This window comes from Abramis brama, assembly GCF_963993115.1.
Source record: "Abramis brama genome assembly, chromosome: 7".
Lineage (NCBI taxonomy): Eukaryota > Metazoa > Chordata > Actinopteri > Cypriniformes > Leuciscidae > Abramis > Abramis brama.
Window position 1 is genome coordinate 43,828,426 of NC_139969.1, and position 15,532 is coordinate 43,843,957.

Sequence of the window (15,532 nt, forward strand, 5' to 3'; positions counted from 1 at the left end):
ACCTCCATTCGAGCCCTTAGAATCCTTGAATCTGAAGATGCTGTCTTATAAAACAGCCCTATTGCTCGCGCTGGCATCAGCAAAGCGTATTGGTGATCTCCATGCGCTGTCAGTGCATCCCTCATGCATCCAGTTTGCACTGGATGGGTCTAAAGTGGTGTTGCGCCCGAACGCTGCGTAAAGAACGGCATGACTTTTTTTGAACAGATGTCAATTAAGGAGATTCTTCAGAAAGCTGAGTTCAGTACTCAGGAAAAGAAAGGAAACAGCTGATCATTTTATGAATTGAGAGCCGGTACATGCATCCTCAGAATGCTTACCATTAACCATTTACTTTGTAGCGAGTTATATTTGGAGTTTACAATGGAATAAATTCTGTTTTAAAAGAGAAGCCACAGAATTTTGCAACAAGTGTTCACTTTATGGCTCATTTATTTCTATGATATCCGTAAACAATAATTGAAAGCAATTCAGTTTTTCAAAATGTAACATGTATGTTCTGTGTTTCCCCCTTCATTGTATGAAAGCGCTGTCAATCAAAAGGAGATGCAGCCTTTTGACAGACCCTCCAATCATCACGCAGAAGCCGGAGTCCAGGCCAGCCCACTCCTCATTCACTCCCAGAGACGCTGAGCGTCCGCAGGCGGGACATAATCGCAGCATTTATCCAATGACCGTCTAGTTTCGAAGCACTGAAAAAAACTGTTCAAAGCAGCCCCACTGAAGTCAATGGACGCTGGGCTTCAACAGGGAAATGCACTGTGACGCTACGGGAATGAGAAGGAAATCGAGTCAGCCAACCTGCTATATGTAACTGATTCTGAACGAACTTGTCTTTGAGATGAACGTTTTCTAACGCATTTTTAGTCAATAAAATGTTAACACAATAGTACATATTTGACCATTCATTTTTTGACATTATAGGGGAAGCCGAGCTTCCCTTGCAGTCTTAAAGAAATCCCCACTGTTTCATTCACCTGTGTCCAGTTAATTACCTGATTAAGCTGCAACCCCAGTTTTGAAAAATCCCCAGAAATGACGTACCCAAACTGAAACAGATACAGTTCATGAACCCTTTGCACTAAAAACACAAGTATGATCTCATTTGAAAGCTGACACCTGGCAGTTTATTGTAAATGTAGAATTAATTATTGTCATAATGAAAAAATTTTTTATAAATAGCTTCAAAATTTTGTAAAGTTATTAGAAATTTATTTTTATGAAACATCTTCATGAAAATAAAATTGAAGTTGGCACTGTAGCTAAAGCCATATGTGTGACCATGTTATATTTCAAATCTGAAGATGATAGGTCTAAAACTCTGTATTTAGTTAAATGTTTTTCAAGATCATGTCATGTGACTTTATTTTGATTATACTCTAAAATGCTACTGATGTTTAGTCATCATCTAAGCATCCATTCAGTCTATTGTCTCTATTGTTTTGTGGTGCAAACGAGCCCCATTCAGTCTCAGTCTCCCCCTGCACACATTCACACCTCTCCAGTCTGGTTATGGCTCTAAATATGCATTTCTTTTGTCTGCATTATAGTTACTAACGACTGACTATTCACAGGCTATTCATAGGGTTTCAATCCCTAATTTCTTTTATCAAAGTTCTCACATTTTTTCTCAAATGCCCTTCTTGAATAAAGAAACATTTCAGTAAGCATTCCTATTTAGAAAAAAAATCATAAAAGAATAACAGTTAGGTGGCAGGTGCACCCAGGGATAGCTAGCATGTTAGCTTAGCACACCATCAATACACGACAATATATGAGATTAAAACCATGTTTGTGCTCCAAACTTACTTTATAACTCAAGTCGAGTGTTTTAAATAATCTTCTGTGATCTAATTTGGCTTCAGATAAAAAAATCTGACAGAAAATATATTATTTGATAGTATTCTGCACGATGATAAAGTCTATATAGATTAGCATTACATTATAAATATAATCTATTATTATGAAAATACCTGGCATGGCTTGAAGAACACAGGCAAATCAGATATCATTGCAATCATGTTTATTGTCTTCAAAACGTCTTTATCTGCATGTTACAGCGTGATCTCTGTTAGCTGTGTGTGTGTTCGAGGCGTCCTGGAATGTCACATTATCATGGCTCTTCTTCATGTTCGATATATGGACTAATACTGTGCATATAGCGCCCTCAGGCTATTGGTATGAATTGAAAACACAGTATATAGAGTACCAAGCGCTCATAATGATTACATCGACGCATTTGGGTATAAATTCAATAAATATTATTCCTGTCTATAGAAATCTGATGTAAACCTATGAGAATCTATCAATATTTCTCCAAATCTGCACATTTTTGAGCTAAAAGCCCTGAGGGACGTTGTTTTGTGAATCGCTGTCATGACGACAGCACAGAGTTTTTTTTATGAATGGGAGCGGATGACGCGCATAATAAAGGTGATAAAGGTATCAACTCATTTTTTCATTTCATAACTCCTGACACAAATTAAGAAATAACTGTCGCTATAAGTTTCTCAGAATACAATAGTGGTCAAATACTGAAACTTGAGTCTTATATCTTTTTAATGATGTATAGTTTGTCAAGGTATAACATTAAATGTGATAGTAACTTTGAACTAAATAAACAAAAAAATGCTTCAGTGCGCGGGCGCACTGGCAACGGTTAACAGTTATAACATGTTATAGCGTGTTGTGTTTCCTGAGTTTTTGTTATTAAAAGATCCTGTTTCCTGTTCCTCCTCGTCTTCGTGTGCTTGCTACCACGTTACGTGACACATAATCAGATTTTATAATAAATATATCTAAATCTGTTTTATATCTTATATTTTGGTTTGGTATAATTGGTATAATCCCAACATGGATTATACAGCGTGCTTATGTTTAAAATGTTTTACTTTAGGAATGTTGAGCAAATATATTTTTTAACAGTAGTAGATCTACATAGCTTTTAGTGTGAAACGACAGTGGAAGTTTAGACAGCGAACGTTTTAAAAACACTGTTATAGTTGGATCTGCTCTCTACCCCGCTGCTCAACGTTACCAACATTTTCAAATCTTAACGCAGTGAATTAAAGTTACTGTAGAACTGAGGATGTCAAAAGGGACAAATAAAATTGCACCCCCTTTAAATTTTGAACTTGGTAAAGACATTGAGTCTCATTCATGAAACACGAGCAGAACTAATTTTTGTGTAAATCGTGTGTAAGTGGTTCTGGCGTAAATTTTCTGATTCATTAAAATGTTCGTATTTTCCAAATGTTAGTTGGTACGAAATAAATCTACACCTGCTCCCAGCCACGCGTAAATAGTGCGTTTAACATCCGAACATTTTGCTCATTAATAAGGCTGCATTTTAATTCACCTTAATCGGGTACATATTTACACAGCATTTTGAAAAAATATTATATATAGTAATTACATACGTTTTTTCTTTTTACTTTTATTATGAGAGCCAGTAATAGCATCTGCAAATGGAACACAAGTCCGCAAGTCACAAGTGTTGCAGTCAAGCTTCATGTCGAACCATTTTCTTTTCACTTCTGGGATCGTCAGCAGGGGGCACCCAAGAGTTACACTACGCATTAGTAGCTGACTAAAGCCTGGTTCACATGGCAGGATAATTAGGCCGATTTTAGCCCCGATTCACCCCTTCCGACAATCTTAAGGATGCTCCGATTATCGTAAAATAATCTGATCAGATATTCCTGCCGTGTGTGGTGTGTTAAGACTGCTCTCGTCTGCTCGGAAGGACTCCGGGACCGCTCCGATCTCAAATCGGGGATATCCAACATGTTGGATTGTTTTGGCCCGATTTCTCCTCGTGTGTGGTGTCCCCCGGGGACAAATGAGCACGCAGCCTGTGGACTGTGGCGTGCAGATTTTTTTCTTTCATCCATTGGCTGCTCTATAGTATTTTATCACGCTATCATTCATTCAAGTGCTAAGAAACAATTCAAGCGCGATAAAACGCAAAAAATAAGAACTTAAATCTGTACTGGCGGCGCACTGTCTGTAAATCTCCTCCCTGTGTGACACACACACACACAGGACTCATGCGCACAGAATGCTTCAGACAGCGCGCAGCGCATTGAGTTCTCTTTCACGCTTGAACGGACAAAAACACACAAAAGTATGCCAAAATGTTCACTTTGTCGAGTATCCTCGTAAGCACAGTATTAAATTACGTTTGATCTCGAGGGATTTCGCGAGATTTCCCGTCTGACCTGGGAATGCTCGGGAGTCAAATCGGTTCGTGTGTGATGTGTTGATTTTGCCGTGTGGCTGCGCACCACACACTGTACGACCAAAACTGTTAGACCCGTGATTTTTTATCGCCGTGTGTGGGGTCTCTCAGGTTTGGAAAATCGGCCGACAATTTTAAAATCGTCCCGTGTGAACCAGGCTTAACAGGATAGAAGTAGCATTCAGTGATGAAGTGCGGTGTACGTGCAGAGAAAAGTGCTCCTTGTTTGACCTGTGTTTTCTATAGGTAAGCTGATGTAGTGAAGTTGTGTGATGTCAGTACAATTTGGTAGGTGGCCAATGAGCATTCGCCCATTGGGGCATATAAACCGTTCATTCATGCCTCCTGGTGGTGTCATGGTTGAAAGCCCGCCCCTTCCTGTCGCAACTATGGATTGAGTGTGCCGTTGGGTGGCTGAGGGTTTGTGCGCGTGGGTGGCTGCTTACTCCCAGGTAGGCTTGGTACCATCTTGGGGCGTAGTGGGAAGTTTTATTTTTGTCCTGACTTGGGTTGTGACAATTTGTTTCAGTACGGTGTGCCTTCAGGGCTTCCATCGGTGTGGCATTGCAGCTTAACTGATCGGAACACCACCTGTTGCAATCAACAAGGCTGTTACATGATTCTCTTACGGTATATGTTGAAGTGTAACGATCGTATTCTCTGGTAGGTAAACTGGGATAGTACTTTATTGTATTATCAGGTGGGTAACTGGTCGATAACTTTGTTAGTCGTAACCCTTGTTTATTGTTTTGAAGATCTTCACGGATGCTAAAGTGGGTTAAGTGAGCAGTCGCATTAAACAGCGCGCGCGCTCTCTCTCTCCGCCACTCGCTCTTTAAAGCCACGCTGCTGCTTTCTACACACCATTACATTTAAGTCAAACATGTTTATGCGGGCTTGAAAGATTATTTTTTTTTGTTATTTGATTCTGAGTGATTGTGTTTGCTTGGAATTATTTTTAGGTGTAATGTTATTACTGTTAACGTTGTATTTGGTGTAAGTTTCTGCCGCGGTCACAGTAGATCTGTTTGTTTCTCTTGAATGTGAATGTGTTTTTTTCTTTAATGTGAATGTGAGTGTTTAGAGTATTTATATTTTGGGATGCATTGTAAATTGTTTATTTTCTTGTTGGTTTCCGTCATGTTAGAGTCAACAAATTGACTTTGAATGTTTCTGTTTTCTTTGTTTATTTAAATTTAGTTTGATTATCTATTTTTCTTTTTTTCTTTAGGAGCTGAGGACTTCCAGGAGCGGGCTGGTTGTCGGTTTCACCGCAGGTTTTGCTTCACTAAGAGTGTTATTGCAGTTTCATTGCCGTGTCACTACCATTGGTTATTTGCAGTGAATTTGGTGGGTGTACGTTGGGTTGGCGTGCTTCTTATGGTAGACCTGCTGCCAGCACACTAGCCTGCTCCTGACCGGAAGCCTCAGCCCCTGTGAAAGTTTATTGTGAATCTTGTGATGGTTTATTGTGAATCTTGTGATGGTTTATTGTGAATCTTGTGAGGGTTTATTGTGAATCTTGTGAGGGTTTATTGTGAACCTTGAAGGTTTAATTTTGTCGCTTTGTCCAATTCAATCATGACCCATGTGAACTACTGATTTTAAATTATTGATCAACTTTTAGCTTTAAATAAACATTTTTGCACGGAAGCCCATGCCTCTTGCCTTTTCTAGGTGGAACGTATTTGTGTGCTTTATTTGGGTTGTTTTCCCCGTTAACCTGGGGTGGCGTAGTCGCTAAAATTGAGCCACTTGCTACATGTGGCGCAGTCGGCAGGATCCACAGGATTTTTTGGCAGAGGCGTGGGACCGTATAGTAGTTTGTTTTGTAATTGTGTTTTTTTCTTTTTTTTTCTCTTTTGTAGGAATAAAGCAGCAGCGTGTGCTCTGGAGACGGTAGTTTCTGGTTTGACTCCCTTCGGTGACGTCCCTTGGGGTTGGGTATAAAATATATATATTTTATAATAATGGAGGGAGAATTACAGGAACTTAAAGAGCTGGTGGCTCAACTTCGAGCTGATAACGAGAGATTGCGACGGGAGGGGGCGTCTGAGTTGCAGGGGGCTAGTGTTGCTGGACCTAGCACCTCTGCCACAGGCCTTTCCTCCATACCTCCACCATTGACTGGTACTAGGAGGTGCCCAAGTTAGTGCATATAGCCGTCAAGGCAGAGAACTTGTGTATCACTCGTTTCTCGTTGTATAGCCGTTATGGCAAGAGCACTTGTAACCAGTGTTTCTCGTTGTATAGCCGTTATGGCAAGAGCACTTGTAATCAGTGTTTCTTATTATGTAGCCGTCAAGGCAGAGAACTTGTGTATCACTCGTTTCTCGTTGTATAGCCGTTATGGCAGGAGCACTCGTAATCAGTGTTTCTTATTATGTAGCCGTCAAGGCAGAGAACTTGTGTATCACTCGTTTCTCGTTGTATAGCCGTTATGGCAAGAGCACTCGTAATCAGTGTTTCTTATTATGTAGCCGTCAAGGCAGAGAACTTGTGTATCACTCGTTTCTCGTTGTATAGCCGTTATGGCAAGAGCACTCGTAATCAGTGTTTCTCATTATGTAGCCGTCAAGGCAGAGAACTTGTGTATCTCGTTGTAGAGCCGTCATGGCAATAGCACTTGTAACCAGTGTTTCTTATTGTGTAGCCGTCAAGGCAGAGAACTTGTGTATCACTCGTTTCTCGGTGTGCAGCCGTCATGGCAGAGAACTTGTGTGCCACTTGTTTCTTGGTATGAGTGTCAGTTAGTCTGAATGATTTGAGTATGATGACGCCGATCCATTGTTCTCTGTATTCTCAGATTTTAGGTGCGGTGAAGCATATCCATTGCCTTTTTGTAAATGATTTTAAGTGTTGTCGCTATGGTGGTTTGTTTAATTTTGTCTCTACCTACTTTAGGCCCTGGAGTTGAGTGGCAAGGGTTTGCTTATCGTCGGGGCGACGACACAAAAGTAAGGGGTAGAATGTAGTGAAGTTGTGTGATGTCAGTACAATTTGGTAGGTGGCCAATGAGCATTCGCCCATTGGGGCATATAAACCGTTCATTCATGCCTCCTGGTGGTGTCATGGTTGAAAGCCCGCCCCTTCCTGTCGCAACTATGGATTGAGTGTGCCGTTGGGTGGCTGAGGGTTTGTGCGCGTGGGTGGCTGCTTACTCCCAGGTAGGCTTGGTACCATCTTGGGGCGTAGTGGGAAGTTTTATTTTTGTCCTGACTTGGGTTGTGACAATTTGTTTCAGTACGGTGTGCCTTCAGGGCTTCCATCGGTGTGGCATTGCAGCTTAACTGATCGGAACACCACCTGTTGCAATCAACAAGGCTGTTACATGATTCTCTTACGGTATATGTTGAAGTGTAACGATCGTATTCTCTGGTAGGTAAACTGGGATAGTACTTTATTGTATTATCAGGTGGGTAACTGGTCGATAACTTTGTTAGTCGTAACCCTTGTTTATTGTTTTGAAGATCTTCACGGATGCTAAAGTGGGTTAAGTGAGCAGTCGCATTAAACAGCGCGCGCGCTCTCTCTCTCCGCCACTCGCTCTTTAAAGCCACGCTGCTGCTTTCTACACACCATTACATTTAAGTCAAACATGTTTATGCGGGCTTGAAAGATTATTTTTTTTTTGTTATTTGATTCTGAGTGATTGTGTTTGCTTGGAATTATTTTTAGGTGTAATGTTATTACTGTTAACGTTGTATTTGGTGTAAGTTTCTGCCGCGGTCACAGTAGATCTGTTTGTTTCTCTTGAATGTGAATGTGTTTTTTTCTTTAATGTGAATGTGAGTGTTTAGAGTATTTATATTTTGGGATGCATTGTAAATTGTTTATTTTCTTGTTGGTTTCCGTCATGTTAGAGTCAACAAATTGACTTTGAATGTTTCTGTTTTCTTTGTTTATTTAAATTTAGTTTGATTATCTATTTTTCTTTTTTTCTTTAGGAGCTGAGGACTTCCAGGAGCGGGCTGGTTGTCGGTTTCACCGCAGGTTTTGCTTCACTAAGAGTGTTATTGCAGTTTCATTGCCGTGTCACTACCATTGGTTATTTGCAGTGAATTTGGTGGGTGTACGTTGGGTTGGCGTGCTTCTTATGGTAGACCTGCTGCCAGCACACTAGCCTGCTCCTGACCGGAAGCCTCAGCCCCTGTGAAAGTTTATTGTGAATCTTGTGATGGTTTATTGTGAATCTTGTGATGGTTTATTGTGAATCTTGTGAGGGTTTATTGTGAATCTTGTGAGGGTTTATTGTGAACCTTGAAGGTTTAATTTTGTCGCTTTGTCCAATTCAATCATGACCCATGTGAACTACTGATTTTAAATTATTGATCAACTTTTAGCTTTAAATAAACATTTTTGCACGGAAGCCCATGCCTCTTGCCTTTTCTAGGTGGAACGTATTTGTGTGCTTTATTTGGGTTGTTTTCCCCGTTAACCTGGGGTGGCGTAGTCGCTAAAATTGAGCCACTTGCTACACTGACAATAATTTTTATACTAGTAATGCCCAACAACAGTATTGTATTTTTATAGAGCCGTAGTTCATGCCTGAGATGTTAAGAAAAGTTTAATTTAGACTGTGATTAAGAGTGTCGTACGTAAAATGGCGGACGAGAGTGTTAACAACTCAAGAGAAAAACTAGTAACTTTTAACGTGAGTAAAACGGAGGAATAAAGGCCTAAAAAGATATATACTCGAGATGTGAGTGCGAGACGAGGGATAATTAACCAAACAGATGTGTAGGAACATTAAGTCGTGTGTAGTGACGAGTCTGGGCAGTCTGAGTTAAGAAGGCACACGTGTCTGAGATTAGTTTACACATAGACATCATTTAGCGTTACTTTGTCAGCCATTACATGTAAAAGTTCATTCAGTATGTATTGTTAATAAGAACTCCATTCAGATTCAGAGGTAAAATGCTTTTATTAATCATCTTATGAGTTTATGATGAGAACACAGTAACTGGTGATCGGTTGAAATCTAGTTCATGATATAGTCAGTTCATTGAAGCATATTTCATAGAAGATTAAAAACTGATTAAAAACAATTAAAACAGTGATTAGAGTATTAAAATATATGTGCAGTTATCAATGCTAGAGTAATGTGAATTTATACTAAATAGCTATTTACATGGTTATGTTTATCGAGTTTAAATGCATGACTCGCTTGTATTCATTTTAAAAGAGTTTGTGAAACTTTAATGACGTTATTCGTCAGACCTTTACTTTATGCCAAGTGAGAGCGGGCACAGCACATGTTCAGATCTATGTTATGATGTTCATGTATTTAGAGCATGTATTTCTTGAGAATTGAGTGTGGTATAAAGAGTAATGTGTCTAGTGCTATGTACCTGCTCAGACATTTGCACTATCAGACATGTGATTGTTTATGATAGTCTGTTAAGGTATCACACAATAACAGAATAGAAGTAGCATTCAGTACGTGATGAAGTGTGGTGTACGTGCAGAGAAAAGTGCTCCTTGTTTGACCTGTGTTTTTCATGTATTTTCTACAGAAATAAATGTGTTGCCCTAGGAAGTGACATCGCATCCTTCTTAAAAGTGTAACATTACCTTACGATTTATTTCGACCAAACCAGACTTGGTGATTGCTGGAACGGTGGTAGGACAAATCGAGATGGGTTTTGTGAGTTTTATTTTGTACATTTTTAATTAAATGTGCTTTACGATGGTCTGCGAGATAAAATTAATGCACATGTTAGGTTTGAAGGATCTTACGATGAAAAATGCCTAAGTTAACTGTTATCTCTGGATCATTTCCATAACATCCGATCCGAGTCTGTCAGTGGTAAAAACAAGCACTTATAATAGACGTAACGTTACATAGATTGTGCTCAAAATGCTAAAATGATTTGCAGTCCGTTTCCCGGATGACGTATGCAGCGGTCGCGGTCAATGCTGGACCAATTTGAATAACGTTATGTCGTTTAGACACAAAAACACGTAAAAACAAGGCTTAAAAATACTGAACTTTCCTTTGCAACGCAAATGGATGATTTGGGCTTAGATAGATTGGCTATTGGTACCAGTATAGCCTTTTACTTCATTTATGTTTGGGGAGACCCAGTTCTGTAGCATTGTGATTTGTAATGACAGATAATGGTTATTATAATAACTAAAAATATTAATAAAGGTGTAAATTATAAAAATAAAATAAAAACCTTTATCAGAGTTAATAATGATCTATTAGGCAACAAAAATAAGTAAAAAGCATGCCAAAGAAGTTAAAATATTATTTTTTTATTAAACTAGATGTAGGCCTATTGTTGAAGTGTATGAAAAATATGTTCTTAACAAGCACATAACAGTTAACTGAATAAAATGTATTTTGATTTCTTACAGCTCTACAGTGTGGGCCAATTAAAATAGCAGAACAAGGCATTAGAAAAAGAGAGAAAGGAGTTATTTTAAGGTACATTTTTATTTCGGTATCAAGGTATTTGACTTGTGCTGTGCTCTGCTGGTTTTGGTCCTAGTTTGGATCAAATCTTCACTGCAGCTTTTCAGTGTGACTAGATGCAGATATAGATCAGCAAAGTGTTCTAACCACACCAGTCATGATGACTCACATGCACTCATATCACACTCTCACACGCACACACACTTATAGATGTTCTCATCTACTTCTATCAAAGCATCAAATATAAAAATAAACATCTCTTCTGAATTTATTCATGATGTCTCTTTTACTAGCTTATGTGAATATCTGTTTTAAGTATTGTGTGTGTCTAGGATGGTCATGTTTGTGCATGAATGTGTACAACTTATGTCTGTAAGTGACTGTGTGTTTGTGGGCATTTTTTTAGACGATATTTAAACACTGTTCACTAAAGTTCTTGTTAATCCTTGATTGTAAAGTCCTGTGGAGGAAATCGTAGGGTTCTCTTCTTCATTGTAAGGTTGTGTGCAGGCCCGGACTGGCCATCGGGAGCACCGGGAGAATTCCCAGTGGCCTGCCGACTGATTTTGCCTTCTGCCAGCCAGCGTTTTTTTTATATATATTTATATATAATATATATATATTATTATATTTTTTTTATACTACTACCATTACCAGTGTCCAGTGATCATTTTCGAATTCGTCATTCAATAAAATGATTATTATAAAATAAAATCATGAATCTGTTAGTCTTGACTGGCAAGGCTACGATTCCACTTTAAGCCTCAGCCAAACGGTTAAACACAAGCGTGCCGCACAGGCCCTGAAAAGTGAAGCCAAAGCGTCTCGATCGCCCCCCGGTGACTGGTCCTAGTATAGGTCATAAGCCCCGCCTCCCCGTGTTATTCAGCGGGATGTGAGACCAACTAAACAATTAAATTACACTTCAAATATCTTTTTTTCCAAAGGTGGTTTCTTTCATTTGCTGTCGTTTTTTTCACGCTGATGTAAGTTCAAGTGTCTGTTTCAAAAATAAGTTGGTTTTTAGTTAGTAACGTGATGCGGTCCCTTGTGAAAAAAAAGTGCACTTAAGTGTACTTTTATAAAGTGTACTTATTACATAAATAATATACTTTAAATATATACACTTAAGTGTGAATTAAATGCCATCTTTTCGGCGCACTTAATGCACATTAAGTGTAATTAATTTAAAATATATCATATATTAAGTTGAAATAAAATGTAATAAGTTGCCATTAAGAGTGATTTTTTGGAACAACTTAATTGGTACTTTATTACAACTTTATATATACTTTCATAATTGCTTCTAGTGTTTTTAAAATATACTTAAAGTGCACTACACCATATAATGGCACGCAATTAATGTGATTTAAAATACACTTTAATGTCAGTTAACAATACACTTAAGTTTGAATTAAATGCAATGTTTTCGACACACTGAATGCACATTAAGTGCAATTCATTTCAAATATATCACATTAAGTTGAAATAAAATGCAATAAGTTGCCATTAAGAGTAATTTTTTGGAACAACTTAAATGGTACTTTAATACAACTTTATATCTACTTTCATAATTGCTTCTAATATCTTCAAAATATAGTTAAAGTGCACTACACAATATAATGACACGCAATTAATGTGATTTAAAATATACTTTAATGTCAGTTAACAATACACTTAAGTGTGAATTAAATGCAATGTTTTACAATCAACAAAAACTAAATGTAAAACCCTCTAAATTTACTGACAAAATAATCTCTAAAAGAAATACATAAAAACCTTTCTGTTGATGCACAAGAAAACCCCAAGAAACACTATGCATAAACACAAACAGTTTTAGAAAGAGACCTTTGGGTAATGCTTTACAAAAATATATTAGTTAACTACTTCAGTTAACATGAACTAAGCATGAATAATACTTTAAGCATTTATTAGTCTAAGTAAGATAATATTAGTCTTGGTTAGATCATGTTGGCTAAAAAATAAACTAATATTAACAAATGAGACCTAATTAAAAGTGTTACCGAACCTTGTTATTTAGCTCTTAAAGGGATACTCCACTTTAAAATGAAAATTCTGTCATCATATACTCACCCTCATGTTGTTTCAAACCTGTATGAATTTCGTTCTTCTGCTGAACAGAAAGAAAGATATTTAGAAGAATATTAGTAACCAGACAGTTTTTGGTACCATTGACCATTGATTTTATTTCCTACTATGGAAGTCAATGGTACCAAAATCTGTCTGGTTACTAACATTCTTCTAAATATCTTTCTTCCTGTTCAGCAGAAGAAAGAAATTCATACAGGTTTGAAACAACATGAGGGTGAGTATATGATGACAGAATTTTCATTTTAAAGGTGCCATGTGTCAGAATTGAGGTAAAAATATCCAAAAAATGAGCTACACGCATCAAAAGAATGAGAAGAAATAAGGGCGATGATGTCATTAAAAAAATGACAAGTTATAGTGCTGCAGAGATATCACCCTGAATTAGCATTAGCATTACTAGCCACGGCCCGACAGGTGTCGTAATACCAGTTTCGGCCATGGGAGGCGGTATGCGGGCAACATAACCACCAGTCAAACATGCAATACACGAATAACTCGCACGGCTTGTGGGCGTACTTGAACCTGATGTCAATCGTGTGGAAAGTACAGCCCACTACTACATTCAAATAAAATCTGATAAAAAAAGGAACAGAACCAAAGTAAACATTGGCACTGCTTTCCATCGCTGGAGACAACTAATGGACATGAAAGAAATGAGGTTCGACTCCGAACTTGCAACATTTCTTTTGGATTGGTAAGTAAGATGCTGTTAGTATTTCGTTAGAAGTTTGTTTTATATGTCTGTGTAGTTTTTTCGGGAAGTTATAACATAGAAATATATCGAAGGCTGTTCGATAAACGTATATATATATACACATAAATATAGTATTGTAATATAGTACACATATATAGCACAATCTCTATACTACGTGACCTATATTATGTTTATTAAATGGCTTTCCTGAGGTAAATCTGACATAATTGTTCTCCAGCTGTGTTATTGACCTCTTCACGCTGATAAAAAACACTGATTGGTCGATATTATGTATGAGGAATGCATTTTGGTAAGTCGTAGCCTACTGTATCTTTCAACAGTGTTCGTTTTTTTTTACTATTAGTAGAGATCGGTTCACGTGCGCTAGGGATCTGTCGTGTAACATTTACAAGCGCCAAAGCGTAATAAAATTGACAGAATCTGAGAGCTGAGATTTTTTTATATCATAACTAACCTGGGGTGCGTTTCCCGAAAGCATTGTTAGCCAACTATGGTCGCAAGTTCCCTCGTTACCAATAGAGTTCAATGGACATTGCGATGAACTTGCGACCATAGTTGGCCAACGATGCTTTCGTGAAACGCACCCCTGCTCTGTCTAGTCTGTCGGTCTCCGTGTCCTCTTTGCTTCGCGATTTATCTGTGCGTGAGAAAATGGATGTGTGGCGTGAGAATTTATTACTTGCACATGCAAAAGATTCAAAGCATTTAAAAGCTATAGGGATAGTTAGTGACTTGAAAGTAACGTTAGTGTTTTAGCTTGATCAGGATGTGCTGTCATGATAAATCTTGTAACATCACCTCATCAATACAGGTCTGTGATTCCACACCGCTTGCACTGTATCTCCAATAACAAATATGAACTGATCCTGCAAAATGAATGTTTAAATCCAGATAAACACAAAAATATTACATATTCCAAAACTCTTTAAATACAAAATGAAATTGAACACATTACAAGCATTTTTTCTAGAGGTGGGTAATATATTAAATATTTATGGTGGTTATAAGATTGATTATTTGTATTAAATGTATATACGTCTTCGAGGGGTTACAATATTGGATCAGCAAATTTTTAGTAGCTTGTTTAAAATCATTTAAAAAGTCGGTTTAGTTTTAAAAAAAATCAGCAACCAAATTCCTCGAACACGACCACACACGCCTTCCTCACATTACAATGTAAGACATTATTAGAATGCAATCATGATTGATATGCATATACAAATTATTGAAAACATGATTAATTCACCTCCCGAGTCTATTGAGTTTATAATATCTGCGATTAAAGCAGGGCTCAGTAATTTCGGGATTTATTCGCTGTATTCTCGCTTTTTGCTCGCAGGTTTCTTTCTAGAGCTCCCCCTACAGCTTCTGAATAGATATTTGACAACACTGTTGTAAAAACTCGTTGGCGATTCTCAGACACCAGAGGCTAGTAGATCAACGACATCAAAGCAGATGGGACATTCTTTAAAACGTCTTCTTCATTCGGGTTCGAACAGCGTGAGGGAGCGCAATAATGACAGCATTTTAGCAGATTTCTTTTAGCCGTAAAGCAATTCGTTACATCGCGAGACCTGATATCACGCGATACTTCCTGACGCGGCGGCTGGCGGCCCGCCGGCTCAAAGTTGCAAGTGCGGATTTTCCGCTCACAGGCACCAGGGGGGTGCGAAACGACCACCATTCAACCCGAAATAAGTAATATAACCATTCCAGTGACTCCGAAGCTGTTCAGTTAAGGTAAAAAAGTTACTTAGTTCACCTTTAAAATGCACTCAGCAACTGACGTTACGGTGAAAAAAAATTAACTAAAGAAAGCATCAAGATATACTTACTTGACTGATTATTTGCATCATAACGTCTCATCTGCAAACAAACATCCAAACGTGGTGCTCCTTTTGTTCTCTTGTTTGGCTAGCTTCAGTATCATCACGCATCGCAAACGGATCGCAAAACATAGCGCATTTTTCAAACTCTAGTGAAGTAGTGCGTCATAATGACGTAGTATTTCTCGCGCATGCGCATTAAACAACATATTCATATA

General features: G+C 38.1%; 2 long non-coding RNA genes across 2 annotated transcripts; both read left to right on the forward strand.

Moving 5' to 3' along the window:
* The first annotated feature begins 4,597 nt into the window (after positions 1-4,597).
* Positions 4,598-5,893, forward strand: LOC311087368. The gene is made up of 2 exons (XR_014607235.1): positions 4,598-4,692; positions 4,770-5,893. It is a non-coding gene; the product is annotated as an uncharacterized lncRNA (long non-coding RNA).
* A 1,419-nt stretch (positions 5,894-7,312) lies between these two features.
* Positions 7,313-8,609, forward strand: LOC311087369. Its single transcript, XR_014607236.1, has 2 exons — positions 7,313-7,407; positions 7,485-8,609. It is a non-coding gene; the product is annotated as an uncharacterized lncRNA (long non-coding RNA).
* Positions 8,610-15,532: the final 6,923 nt, after the last annotated feature.